Here is a 14,349-nt window from a genome sequence, read left to right as displayed (position 1 = left end):
GGGATTATAACACTGTATGTAAACAGTTAGATTTATCATGGGATAAAAATGAATTTATATCTCAGATAAGTATCATAATTAAGAATAATGTGTCGTTGTAACCTGCAACGTATGCATTGTTGAATTTTATGTAATATTTTCTTCGAAGATTATTGTAGTAGTATATAAGAGAGAGTTGCAACAATATTTTGATTTTGCAGACGGAATGAGGAAGGTTTGCTGGTATCTTTGGTTATATTGCGGAATATAAAAATTTAATTTCTGGAGAATAGCTCCGTCTTTTCCATACTTTACTATTTCATATATAAACTTAAGTTAATTATACATATGTGTTTACAACTTATTTTTGTTTTTTGGTACTATATCTTTTGTGAAGTGTTTTGTAATAAGTTTTTTTGGAATGTTTTCCATTGGATTATTGGGAAAACGTAAAATAAATAAATAAAATACATAAATAAATAAAATAAATAGATAAATAATATGAATAAATAAATAAAATGAATAAATAAATACGAATTAAAATCAATTACAATGCTCCATCGTTGAGACGGACGAAGGTAGTTTAGAAAAAGCGTAAAAAAAAACAAAAAATAAATTATTACATGCAAAACTAAGCCCTGATGAGGGTTTTAAATAAGCTAAAACGCTGGCTTACTTTTTGTATTACATATATATGACCTATACTCCAAGAATTATTTTATCATTAAATTAATACGAAATAAAATCAATTACAATGCTCCATCGATGAGACGGGCGAAGCTAGTTTAGAAACAGCGTGTAAAAACGTCGGCACGAAAGAGAACTGCTTTCCCTTCTCGTGGCGATGAGGTGTGCGCGAAATGTTTTGAGCGTCACTTCGTCTGACGTTCCGCTGCAGGTGGTGTCGACTCGCCTGTGCGATGTTTATGCAACCTGGGTTGTGACAGCTGGAACCAGCCCCGGTTCTCCGTATGGCGGCCGTGTCGCGTGCTCCGCAAGGCGGGGCTGTATGCTGACGTCCGCGTAAATTCGCTAAGCGTGCTACCGAGTGGTGTTACGTTTTGTGTAGCCGTGCGCTTTTATTGCTTCCTTTGTTTATGCTCTGTGGTTATTTTTTTGCTCGTAATGAGGGCAGGTCACTTTACATCTACGGAGGTATTAGCCCTAAATGGTTGTTGTTTCGTCTTGTTCATAGAAATTTTGATAGTAATTTTTCCGGTTTTGAGAAGATGCAGGTTTAATTTTTTTTATAATATTGTAATGTCATCTGAACTTTGTTACCATGCCAAAATTCAATGCTGTAGCACCTGCAGAAGTGAGCGAAAAATATATTTTTTTAAGGTCTGAATCTACAGAACGACAAACAGAGAGACAATGCAGTGAAATTGACTAGAAACGTTTTTAAAAATCGTCTTTTTTCGATTAATCGATCTTTCGGTTCAGATATCGCTTTTTGTTGAAAGTTCGAGCGTTAAATTTCCAGTAAAAGTCAAGTTCTCCAAAAAACGATTTTTTCCGAGCAATATTTCGACATTTTTCCATCACTAGGTGAACGAATACCATATTAATTGAGATTCCAAGTACGGGTGCAGAATGTAACATATAATGCCACTTTTCAGGATTACATAGGGATCGCAAACAAAATCGCTCATCACCCTCTGCTTTGTGTACAAAATTTTACATATTTAACTGTATTCCATATTATATTTTTCAACTGTATTTAATAAAAGATTCGTCAGATTTTTCGATAATATACACTATGTTACTTCCACAATATAATTAAAATTTCTATTAAAAAAATATTTCGTGGAAGTAACTAAGTGTCTGTAATTGATAATATGGAGACCTTTCACCAAGTCAAGTTTCGATTTAATAGAGTCAAATTTTTTTCGATCAATCGATCTTTCGGTTGAAATTTCTATTTTAGTTTAATAGTCGTGATTTTAATTTCGATTAAAAGATTCTCCGAAAAATCGATTTTCCGAAAAATCGATTTATCGAAAAATCGATGTCTCGAAAAATATATTTCATTTCATATTGTTCACCTGTATTTAAAAAATAACTGTCAAATTTTATCAATAACATACACTTTGTTACTTCCACAATATATTTAAACAATTCTACATTTTAAATATATATTTTTTGGAAGAGTAACAAAGTGTCTGTTTTTTATAATATGGAGCCCTTCCACCATGTACAAGCTTCAGGTTTCGATTTAATACCATCAATTTTTTTTCGATCAATCGATCTTTCGATTGAAATTTCAATTTTTGTTTAATAGTCGAGATTTTAATTCGATTTAAAGATTCTCCGAAAAATCGATTGCACAATCGGAGTGTCAGGGACGGATCTAGGATTTTTTCTGGGGGGGCACAAGGGTCTGACAAGTATTCTCATATTTGAGGGGGTGAGAAGGCAAGGGGTATCAGTGATTTTTTTCTAAGCAGAGTTAGGTACAGTTAATTGTTAGAAGAAACATACAAAATATTGGTTGCCGAGGGGTATATGGGCGTAGCCAGCGGGGGGCAGGGGAGGGCAGCGGCCCCCCCAGAAGCAAAATTAAATTTAGTTCAAAAGAAATTTTTGAAAAAATATTCTTTAAATTCAAGGAAAGTGACATTAGCGTAAAATATGAAATTTAAAGCGCCGTCATAATTTTCTTTAAATTTTGGTTTCTTGACCTTTTCTGTGTTATAACTTGAACGACCTCGGCTTGCCCCCTCTAGTTTTGATCCTGGGTACGCCCTTGATGGGATACACGTGAGTCTCTTTTCTGTGCTGAAATCGAGTGGAAAATCAAATACACTAAAATATATCTTATTGATCTCGTTTGCTTTCTTTACCTTAATTTTGTGCCTTAATCTGCTTAGACAAAATAAATCACTTGTACCCTTAGCCTTCTCACTCACTCATTTTAGATTAAAAATAAAATACAAGATTTACTGTATAAAATTTTCTCCCTATTTTGAGACGAAAGTTTTTGATATTAAATTAAATGATTTAGGCTCCGTAATACAAAATGTAAAACGAACGCAATGATCACCGTATTAAAATTTTGTCTATTTTTTAAGCATCTGGGAGGGGCACGTGCCCCCCCCCCAAGATCCGCCAATGCGGAGCGTCGTATAGATTAGTTATTAGTGGCGTTGTAACCCAAATGCCCATTCATTTACCATAATTTTAAAAAACTCATTTCCATCAGCGTAAATATCAATTCATGCAAATTAAAAACATTTTCTGACGATATAGGCAATTAAATATTGGTGAAGGTGTGGATATACAGTTTGGAACGATGCAATGAAAGAAACTACGATGCCTCTTCCCTTCGAGAATTCGATTTTCCATTCGTACAGTAATAAAATGGCTCTAATAAATACTAGGTTGAACACAACTCAGGCACTAAAATTACAATCAACGCGAGCTTAAATATTTCTACTTTTATACACGCTTTTTTATTAACTTTTCTCGTTTGTTTCTCTGTTTTGTCGAAGGAATCTTGTCATTGATTTTAAAACCATCGGCTTGTAATTCCATACACTTGCTTGCTTCTAATGACAATACCATATTCAATAATCAGACATTTGGAATTTTGTCGCCTTGTAGTAACTATTATCCGAGATATCTATTTAACACCTCGGTGTAAACAACAATTTGTATCAAAAAGTTTGAATTGTGAGCCTATCAAACTCCTTTGAAGGATACACTAAGTTATGAAATTGAGCATTTACACATAATTTGGCATGAGATACTCTATTGACCCATGAGGAAAGTGATTCTTCAAATTCCCTCGTTTCTACAAATATTTGTTGTTTCTCCTACCAGTACACGAACCTTTGCCTATTAAATTTTGAAACCAAAACATACCATACAGATCAAATATAGCGAATTGGCAAAAAAATAGTTTTATCAATAATATGAAGCGGAGTATGACGGGGTAACTGTTGTATAAAAAAAAGAGGAAGGTAAACTGGAATATTTCAATCAAGTCACGTGAACGTCAGTGAAATTCACATAAATTTCCATGAGAACAAAATTCCCTTGGAGCAGGAATCGGACCACGTACGTTTGAATTCCGGGCCATGCATAAGTTTACCTAAAGATTATATATAGGGTATGACGAAAGTAGTGACAGTTAGCAGAATAACGGGTTAGCATGGAAGACGGAAAAGCAACAAAAAAAACGTTGAAATATTCTTTGAGCATTAAGAGACCTTAAAATCCAGCAATTTTAAACAGTACTGAACTTTAGAGCTACCTAATATGACAGGAAGAACGTCCAGCTACCAATACATAGCATTAAAAAGAGCGCTTGTTTTTAAACATGCGATTTTTTAAATCTCTCATTCCGTCACGCTACAAATCTTCTTTTCAAGGTTTCTTTTTCTAGCTTCCTCTAGAACTTGGAGTGGTTTTTTTCTAAGACGGAGGTCAAGAGGAAACACATCTACGACAAAATTTCCTGGAGGATGAGAGATAGGAGAGTAAACGATTAAAAAAATATAAAGGAGAAAGAAGAAGGGAATTCCTGGATAAACTACGCATAAATAGAATAGAGGAATAAATGAAATCCAGAATGAAAAGTAGGTAAATTATACACAAAGATAACCCTCTGTCCACTTACTACTAAATTCCTTTATATTTTACTAATTGTAAGTTCACAGTTAAAACATTTATGCACCAGATTTCATATGCACACTTATGTATTTAGTTTGAATTGGTTTAATGTCAGAACTTATAATTTTGATGGACGTAATGGAGATAAATGAGTTCCTCAAAAACAATTATATTATACAGACCTCGAGAGAACTCAGTCATTTTGTTCAACGAGAAAAATTAATTATTAAAAGTCCAATTAATTATAATTCTGCCATTTGAACCATGGGCGTACACAGCGAGGGGCAGCTGCCCCCCCCCCCCCTTAGAAGCAAAAATTGCAAACGTCTTTAAGGAAAATAATATTTTTTCAAGCAAATATTTTTAAAAACTAATAAATAGCTGTTATCTTTTCCTTAAAATGTTGGTTTCATTCACCTTTTCCATGCTTAAATCTTACCTATAACTTGAACAACCAATGCTTTCCCCCCCTAGTTTTGAACCTGACCACGCCATTGATTTTAACAATAAAATCTATGAAAATTATACAATACTAGACGTACAATTAATGTCAGAAAGTGTACCAGACAATATCACATGAGCGAAAAAAAAAAAATCGCTTTTTTTATATACGGCAACAACAAAAAATTATTTCCGTCACGCTACAAATCTTATTTTCAAGGTCCCCTTTCCCGGTTTCCTTTTTGAACTTGGAGCGGCCCGTTTTTCTAGGACGGAGGTCAAGAGGAACACCTCCACAACTATAATTCCCAGGAGGGTCGGAGGTTTGGGTCGTAGGAGAGGTGGCGGAGGTGGAGGGGCGGGGGAGGGGAGGAGTGGATTGGTAGGGGAAGGGGGAAAGAGGGGAGGGGTGCGATGAATAGCTTTCGGAGGGGAGGTGGAGTGCATGGACCGAAAGAAGAGAAAGAAAAAAGGAAGTGTAAAAAAAAGCTCGAGGAAGAACAGGTAGGAAGGTAGGTCTTCGACTGCTGCTAGACAGAGGGATGTATCGCCCACGCTAACGTCAAGAGGAAGATTTTTCAGGGCTCCTGTATAAAGGTCCATCATCACCCAGTGTTTCAAACAGTAATATTCACAAAGTGCTTTATTCAAATTAATAAAACTTTAGCGGTCCATGTTCGTCCATATTAATGACTTATGGTTGACCTGCGTCAATATGTTAAAATGGCTTACGTATCCTCTCCTAAGCCGGAGACCATATCAGGGCTAATATAAGCACTTAAATTGCAAATACATTCTATCGTAAATATCCAGTAATAGATTTTATTCAATGCTAGTTAATGTGTTACCCGCGTCAAGATTTTAAAATGGCCGACGTACCCACTCCTATGCCGGAGAACTCATCAGGGCTAATATTAGCACATTATTTGTAAATGAATTCTGTCGTAAATATCCAATAATAGTCTTAATTCAACGCTGGGTTATGTTAATACTTTGTTGAACCTATGCGATAAAAATAATCGGTAATTGTAGTGCCAATTAAATACCTCCTTCACTCATTTAAAAATCAGGGCAAGTTTAAACATTAGCCATGATGAGGTCTTCGTCATGGGAGAGGAAAAGTTGACCATTTTGAAATATTGATGCGGGATACACCAAAAGCCATTGTCATGGAAGTACTTTACTATTCGACGTACTTTCTTAAATCCCTAAACAATGATCTCAAATAGTTTTCAACAAAGAGTTAAAACACATATACAGCTAATTTTCATCACGAAATTGAGATTGTTGATACCTTCATAATCATGTGGCTTCGTGGTAAGTCGTATTTATAACATCATTTTTTTACTAAATAGAGATTAAACCACGAAATTGAGATTCTAGAGAACCAAAAACACTTCGTGTTTTTAACTAAATGTCAGATGACATTGCATAGCAACATATTATTCTTCGTCTACCGTATCGGAAAGATGGAATAGCCAGTCCACGGTTGCATTGAATAATATAGGGTATAGAGTTCCACCCAAATTACGGGGGACCGCTCCTTTTCCCGTGACTACCACAAGAGGATTTTTATTGGCGAGTGTCCAAAGGCTTCACCAGGGAATTGAACCCGGATCCCGTCGATCAGCAGCCAAGCTCCACGCTCACTTGGCAACAAGGTTTCCTTACAATTAAGTATTTAGGAACAAATTGAGAAATCTATAAGTTCAGCAAGATATCACTTATAGCTAAATTCTTACTGATGCAATAATTTTAAGTAGAATACAACGCGGTACAGCGTGAAAAGTGACGTTTTTTCAGATCCGGGAAGAGTCAACGCCCTCTTAACTGTTATCTTTCACGGCCAACGAAGATGAAGTAACCTGGGGTTCCATTACGGAACCTACCTTTTGGTGATGTCCCTATCAATGACATTATCTTCCACTGTTACTCAATGTTCAACCTAACTGCTCTAAAGGTTATCTCTACATTGAAAGAATGTCAATGTTTATGAGGTAAGTATTTAAGATAAATCATCAGGTATACTGTGTCTCGTGAACCGTGAAAGTTAACTGGTGGCGGCGGGGTCGCCCGTAAAACAAGAGGTCGCGGGCTCGAGTCCCGTCTGGATATGCTGCTCCTATCCAGGACATGGTTATTCGCGAACGTGTGATTGTTAAATTTTTTGTTTGTAAAATGGTCAATATGTGCTGTGTGCGGTGGTACGGGAATAAATAAATAACCATTCGAAGAATGGCTACCGTAAAAATTGGACATTGACGTCATCGTTTGTAGTAGTGACAACATAAAAACTATTTTGCGATTCACAAATTTCCAATGAAAAGCAATAATTTTCTAACAATGGAGGATGGTCAGACAGAATAGTCGTAAGCCAACCTGGTGCATCAGGAAATAGGACCAAGACCAGTTATTATTATTTCCACCCATTCAGTAATTCAACCAGGTTAATTAGGATAGGTGAAGGTAGAGCTCACCCCAAACTAACGCTTGCATGTAAGATTTCACACATCACGGGTAGGGGTACCAGACTCCAGGCCTCCACCTCGCACATCGATTACATTTTGTATGGGAGTGTCCAGGAGCTTAACCGAGGATTTGATCCCGCTAACCTTCAATCAGTAGTCTCATATCCCCTTAAAATATCTATTTAACGCAATCCAGAAAAGTATATCGTATTCACACATAGGGTTTACGTAAATTGAGAGTTTCTATTTTTACCTTCACAATAAAGGAAACAAGGACTGATGAGTATCTCTAAGCATTTTATGAACAGCATCCAATGTTCACGCGAGAACTCACTTCACAAACTGCAGTATTATAACATAATCCTATTTCTCTCAATTTTCTAATTTAGCTTTTACCCTCGTAGACCTGCCATGTTGATTGGATAAAAGGATGACGTCTTCACACACAATGTTGACGTAAATTCGAGACAAATGACGAGTTTTCGTTAGTACCACGTACATCTTAAAAGCGGTAACTTGTCCTGATGATAATCTATGAGGAATTTATGAGCAGCATTCAATGTTCACACGTAAACTCACTTAAGAATCTACAGTTTTATTACCTAATCAAGACGCCATGGAATTATAAAGGACAAAAGAAAAGTCTCGGGAACCACACTAAACTTGCCATGCACAGCTTCTATTTTTCTCAAACGAATCATAAAATACATCCTCTTTCCACCATTATACTTTCACAAACAATCCCCCTTCATTTTTATCAACAGATAGTTCCCTTGGCAACCACTAAACAAAAAAAGTCCTTCAGCACTTAAAAAGAGTTAAAAAGTACTTCAAAAACGACGTTACAATGAAGTAATATTGTAAAATTTACTATCTCTTGAGTAGTTGGAAAAGTAAGTTTTCTGCATAGAGGTTTGCGATTGACATGCTGAACAGTGTCTGCTCCACTTTCTGCATGTGTAACGCACTTTCGAAATACGTGTTTTGCATCAGTTATCGCCATCCATAAACACTGAATTTTCTCGTGACTAGTTCGACATGAACTGCAATACGACAACTTTTTACTCAAGCGAATTCTTACAAGGCCACATAATTTTCCTAATTAAAAATTTTTGTCCTATTTTACGTATTAATTAATTCTTGAATAAAGAAAGGACCGTTATTTTATGATTGAATTTTAGTGCTAATTTTAAGGCGTAGCACATACGTTTTTTTAAGAACATTTATGTTTCTGAATTTTCCCGGTATTTATAACAGCATGTTTTGCATGTCCAAGCTTCATCGGCAGATTGTCCTCATATGTACTTGGTAAGTTTTGCTACTGCACGGATGTGAAAGTGTATTTGCCAGTAGTTGACTTGTAGTTTGGCCTTATGTATTTCTTAATGCATGTCTCTTAATTTTTTTAGTTTTTCTAACAGCATGTTTTATTAGCAGATTACCTTCATGAGTAGTTGGAAAGTTTTGCCTGTACATGAATGTGGAAGTATAATTAGTTATTATGCGTAACATTTTTACGTCCGTGTGGTTTACATGTGGGAATCCTCTAGCATGTTCCATAATGGTGATTGATCACCCCCTGCCAAACACCCAAGAGGTGGCTCGCACGATACTATGTAGATGTAGATGACGTGTTAAAACTGCATTGGATGCATACATGTATGCCAATAAAACTGGTCGCGGAGAATTCGGGAAAAATCGTAATTTTTCCACCTTTATCTTCGTATATTACGAAACAAAATACGCGTGTTAAGTTTCACAGCAATTAAAACGTTTTCAGAAAACCCTTCGGCCGCCTCGACAGCTTTCCAAATCAGCGTTAAACTCACCCCGGATCTCAACCGCTGATAATCAGGAAGTTACCAATTACGTTACTAAATTTCTCTCAATTTAATCAACTGAACTTTCACCCTCGTAGACCTGCCAAGTGGATTGGATAATAAATTGCGACGGCCACGAAACACGTGAATTCGATTCATCTCCGCAAGGACGACCACGTTTTCACTAACACGGAAGAGCTTTTGAAGATGACGCTCTTACTAGAAATAAACGTTTGTTTTGTCTCTTCCTATTTTCTATCACTAGAAAAAAACACCTAGGTATCCCCTTGACCTCGGCTTTGGTCCAGTGGAAACCGGACTCCTATCCATAAGAAGTTACAAGTCAAGCTTCTTCACGCGCCCTGACAGACCATTAATAATAATAGGTAGGTATATCTCACATGTTTTGTAGACATATCGGTCGATATATTAAGTACAATCTCACTTGGACTCAAAAGATACAATGTATGTTTTTGATATGAGAGCTTTCAAGATAAATAACGCTAATGACCAATTAATTTACGCAGAAATTATGCAATTTGTTAGTCAACAAAGACCTCGTTATTGTTATTGTTCTTACTGATTAATTAAAAGCAAATTTCTGAGTTTAAGTTGCGTTCTGAGTGAAACAATCGAAAGTTAATACATAGTTCAACCTTCGGTAAAGAAGATTTGTGCTTAGGTCATCAAAGTAAAATAATTGCTATATTATTCCCTACCTTACATACCATTGAATTCATGAATAATTGCGCTGTGATAATTATTGATATCCTTTGCTGATGCGGTAATTGCAATGCTTTCACCACGATATAAAATTTCATTCATAATTTTTACATTAATATCTTCAACATATAAAACATGCAAGGAATATTTCATATTCCTAGTAAAACTGGTGTAAGGGTGAACACGAAAAATAGAACTCTTAATTTTCTTATATCGCAGACGTTGCTTCATTTCACAGAATAAATTATTTTATATCCATTCCAGCGAATGCAGTGATTTGAAGGCCGAAAACGACTCCGATATACATTCTTCAAAACCCATAAAATATAAATGAAGGTGGAGGCATGAGACAACATTTCATCACCCATTGAATAACACGCGCCTATCAGTGCGGGTACGTAACGGTATGCGTGATGAAATACACGGCGGAAAAATTATATGCACCTGACCGTATTTCTTCCACCGATATCACGACTATCGGTACGGTCCGTTGTAAGTTTTCTTAGCAAATCTTCCCTAACACCAGTCTAGGGTGTTTTTAGCGAAAAAAATGAGATCTCAGCCCAATCCTTATTCTGGATAGCACGAAAAGGCATACCTAAATTTTATTTCGTTGGACTAGAAATGTGAGTAAAGATGTGATAACCATGAAAAAGTCGATAATTTTAATAAAATTAACGTAGAACGTGGTGGACAAGAGGGTATGGTGATTGGCTGCTGACCTAAAGGTCCCGGGATCAAATCCCCTCAATGGAAGTGACGAAAAATAACTAGCTTTCCTTACTACAACTTAACATTTTCAACCTCGACTAGTTTCGATAATCTGCATTATTTGCAAGACTAGTCTTGAAATTTCTCGAATGAAAACTTGTCTTACATGATACAGTGCAGTTAAAAAACATTCAGCTGTCTGAAAATGGCCTGTCTTGAAAATACATGGTGTCGAATCTAGACGACATTTACAGATTAACTTGCAGAAAGAGAATTTTGTTATTGTTCTCAACTTTAAGTGGAATTCTGCAAGATTAAGGCCCCAAAAATTCAATACCCTCCCCCATATCCTCAATGTGTGAAATTACCACGTCTGAGGCTTGGTTAGGGGTGAACTCTACTTTCACCTGTCCACATCAACCTTCGGGTTGACTCACAGAGGGTGTAAAATACTACTGAAACTTGCTTCATGGAAGAGAAGCTGATCTTGTAATTTGTATGCAGGGACTTAGGGTGAGACCAGCGTTTATTTTTATAAATTTGAAATGGACTATGAATTAACGTTTGTTAGTGTTTCGGAGCGCAGGGCTTTAGAAAATAAATTCTAAATTTTTGGTAAACGTTTCGTCTATATTTTTATGCCTTCATCCGAGTATTTTCGCAATGAATATATAGTTCAATCTTCGGTAAAAATATTCGTGCTTAGGGCATCACAGCGAAATAAATGCGATACTATTCTCTACCACACTATTAAATTCGTGAGCAGCTGCGCTGTGATAATAGTTGATATCCTTTGTCGGTACAGATATAGCAATTTTTTTACCACGGTATAACATTGGGTCATGTTCAAAATAAACTAATCATAATCAATGCAAAGAAGCCGATGAAGGCATAAAAACATATTGAAAATTTGGCCAAAAAATTTGCATCTAATTCTTAAAGATCTACAATTCAAGATACTAATTAACACTAAAAATTTAGGCCAGGGGAAAGAAAAAAAACTATGAATTAATATAAAAAATTTGGTCAGCTGGTTAACAATGCACTACTTTGCATGAAAATGTCCGTAATATTGATTTTTCTGAGACTAATTTATCTCCAGGACACCTAAGTTTCATCCTAATGTTTCACTTTGGGCACTGGAGTATGTGTTATGTAAGGATCTTTCCAAATATTCTGTTCTTTTCCTTTTCGACAAAAAAATTTCTAGAAAGACTTTAAATATGCAGCCTCTGGTGTATCTTTCAATCGAAAATGCAGTGTGAATAAAGCGACGGAGGAAAAATAAATGCTTAGTTAAGATATCGAACCAAGATATCTAACCAGTAATTAGTTATAGAATTGCTCTGCCAACAAGAGGAAATAAATGGACTTAGAAGATTGTAGACGGCCTTTGAAGTGAATTTTAATTGATTGAAGTCCTTCATCGGATTGATTTTTTGTAGATTTTTAATTATGAAACTCAGTCCACCTGTAGACGAAAATTCTTGCGTGAATACTTAACTGACCTTGCTATAGATAGACAAAAAATTGCCATAAATTCAATGTTTGCATGATTTCATGAATGCCCATGGGCGTACCCAGCGTGGGGCACAGAGGGGGAGCTGATCCCCCCCCCCCCCCCCCCAGAAACAAAAGAAACGAAAGCATTCAACAATTTTTTTTAAACCCACGAAAAATGATATGCGTTAGTATAGGATATGTAATTAAAATAAAACTATTTTTTCAAAGCAATAATCTCATAAACTAATGTCACCACTTGGTTTGCCCCCCCCCTAGACCATGGCTTGCCCACCCCCCTAGACCATGTCTTGCTGAAATATTAATAGAACGGTTTATCGCAATTTCTTTCATTAACAAACTGTATTGTATCCAACACGGAGTAGGAGGTTTTATTTCCCTACAGAGGCACTAATCCTATTATATTCGTAAAATTATCATGCTTAGAATTAGCCACTTAATATGGATTTTCAAGAGAGGTTTCACGGAAATGAGTTGACAAATACGATTATTAAAGCTTTGAACAATTGACTGTTGGGTACTAGCAATATCGGAATTACTGGAGAGAGCACTCATTACCCTCTCCGAAATGAGTAAATAGCATTTTAAAAATCTACATCCCTCCCTTCAGAAGTATTGCTGTACTACCTATCCTTCTACCAGTTTTATTGAAGTTCCATATTTTTAATTTCACATTGTTATAATAAATATTAAGAGTTGTCCTCACAGAAATTCCTTAATCTAGCCTTACACTTATCTCGCCAATCATCAAAGAGTACAATCGAACTACCATATATATAATTTCATATTTTTAACACAAATGATTTTGGGGTTTCCTCGCCGAAAATTAATCAATCTATCCTTACACTTATCTTGCCCCCACTCCAAAGATGCAATTTGTATACTTCAGTGGTTCGAAACATATCTGGGTTCAAGACAGGCACGCTATGAAAACTGTTCTTATGAGAGACACACTAAGAGCAGGGTAGTTGCTTCCGAATGCTGAAAAAGATCAAGCCAGACGGTGGGGCAGACTTACCTTCTACCTGCTCACGTCGACGTGTTCCTCCAGCTAACCTCCCCTCTCTCCGTAACCCCCTGACTGGAATGCCTCCGACCGATCACTGGAACTCCCACTCCAGCCGGTGCTAAGCCTCCAGAACACCAACTGGGACACAACCCAAACACAACCCTATATAATAACACTGGCGACGATTCAAACAGTAAAGGCACACTGTATAGGTAACACTTGTGCTGGATGCTCACAACAAAGGCTAGTTTGGGATGATTAAAAACGGAGCGAACACTCAACAAAGGCTCAATACAACAAGGGTCAATCCTTAAAACTCCTCACTGGGCTAAGTCAGCAAAGCAGTGATACCTCAAGGGACGGTGCTAAGACCTACAGACTGGGCTAACACTCAACAAAAGAGGAGTAAAAGGAACAATCCTTGGGCTTACAGTAAGAACTGCAGCAGCACCTGAGGGGTCGGTTCGAAGACCTTTTGACTGGGTCAACACTAAACAAAGCAGGGGTACCACAAGGGTCAGCGCAAGTGCCCACGGAGTGGACTGCTCGGGACGATATGGCCAACCGTATCAAGGTGTACGGTGGTGGGCAATAACTTTCCACGAGCTTTACTCGCGCCGTATCCAGTTCGGGAAGTCACTCACTGAGCACCGCTGCGCGATGACTGAGTAGCGGGCTTTGCCTAGCAGGCGGCGTCCGATGGCTTCGTTCCCGATTTCCCCTCCCGATGGCGCTGCCGATCAACCCGCCGCCGTAGGGGAGGATTGGAGGGGAGGGGGTGGTTGGACTGCTCCCTCCCCACCTACACTACAACCTCACTGCCTCCCCCTCTACCTCTCACGATTCCCTCACACCATTATCCAGTCCACCTTTTCCTCCCTCAACCCCCTCCGGCAAGGAGTCACGCCTCGGTCCCCGCCCCCGACTCAACCCGTTCCTCCAGTCCATGCACTCGGCACCCGTAGTCCCTGAAAAGGAGAGCAATCGCGGAAGATCTCCCTTTCCGTATATGTATACATCTTCGCGTAGCCTCGAAAAGTTGGCGTGAGTGGTAACCGCCCGT

General features: G+C 37.5%; 1 protein-coding gene across 1 annotated transcript in view; it reads right to left on the bottom strand.

Moving 5' to 3' along the window:
• LOC124168960 (sodium-dependent transporter bedraggled) overlaps window positions 1-13,949 on the bottom strand; it is a 207,345-nt gene extending 193,396 nt beyond the window's left edge. Inside the window, exon 1 of the mRNA XM_046547381.1 lies at window positions 13,296-13,949. The gene's annotated coding sequence lies outside the window, so the exon portion shown is untranslated. The remainder of the gene's footprint in view (window positions 1-13,295) is intronic.
• Between the last annotated feature and the right edge of the window lie 400 nt (window positions 13,950-14,349).

The sequence above is a fragment of the Ischnura elegans genome, chromosome 12 (genome assembly GCF_921293095.1).
Source record: "Ischnura elegans chromosome 12, ioIscEleg1.1, whole genome shotgun sequence".
In the NCBI taxonomy this organism is placed as follows: Eukaryota; Metazoa; Arthropoda; class Insecta; order Odonata; family Coenagrionidae; genus Ischnura; species Ischnura elegans.
Note: the sequence above shows the minus strand (reverse complement) of the source record. Positions and strands in the feature narration are given on the sequence as shown.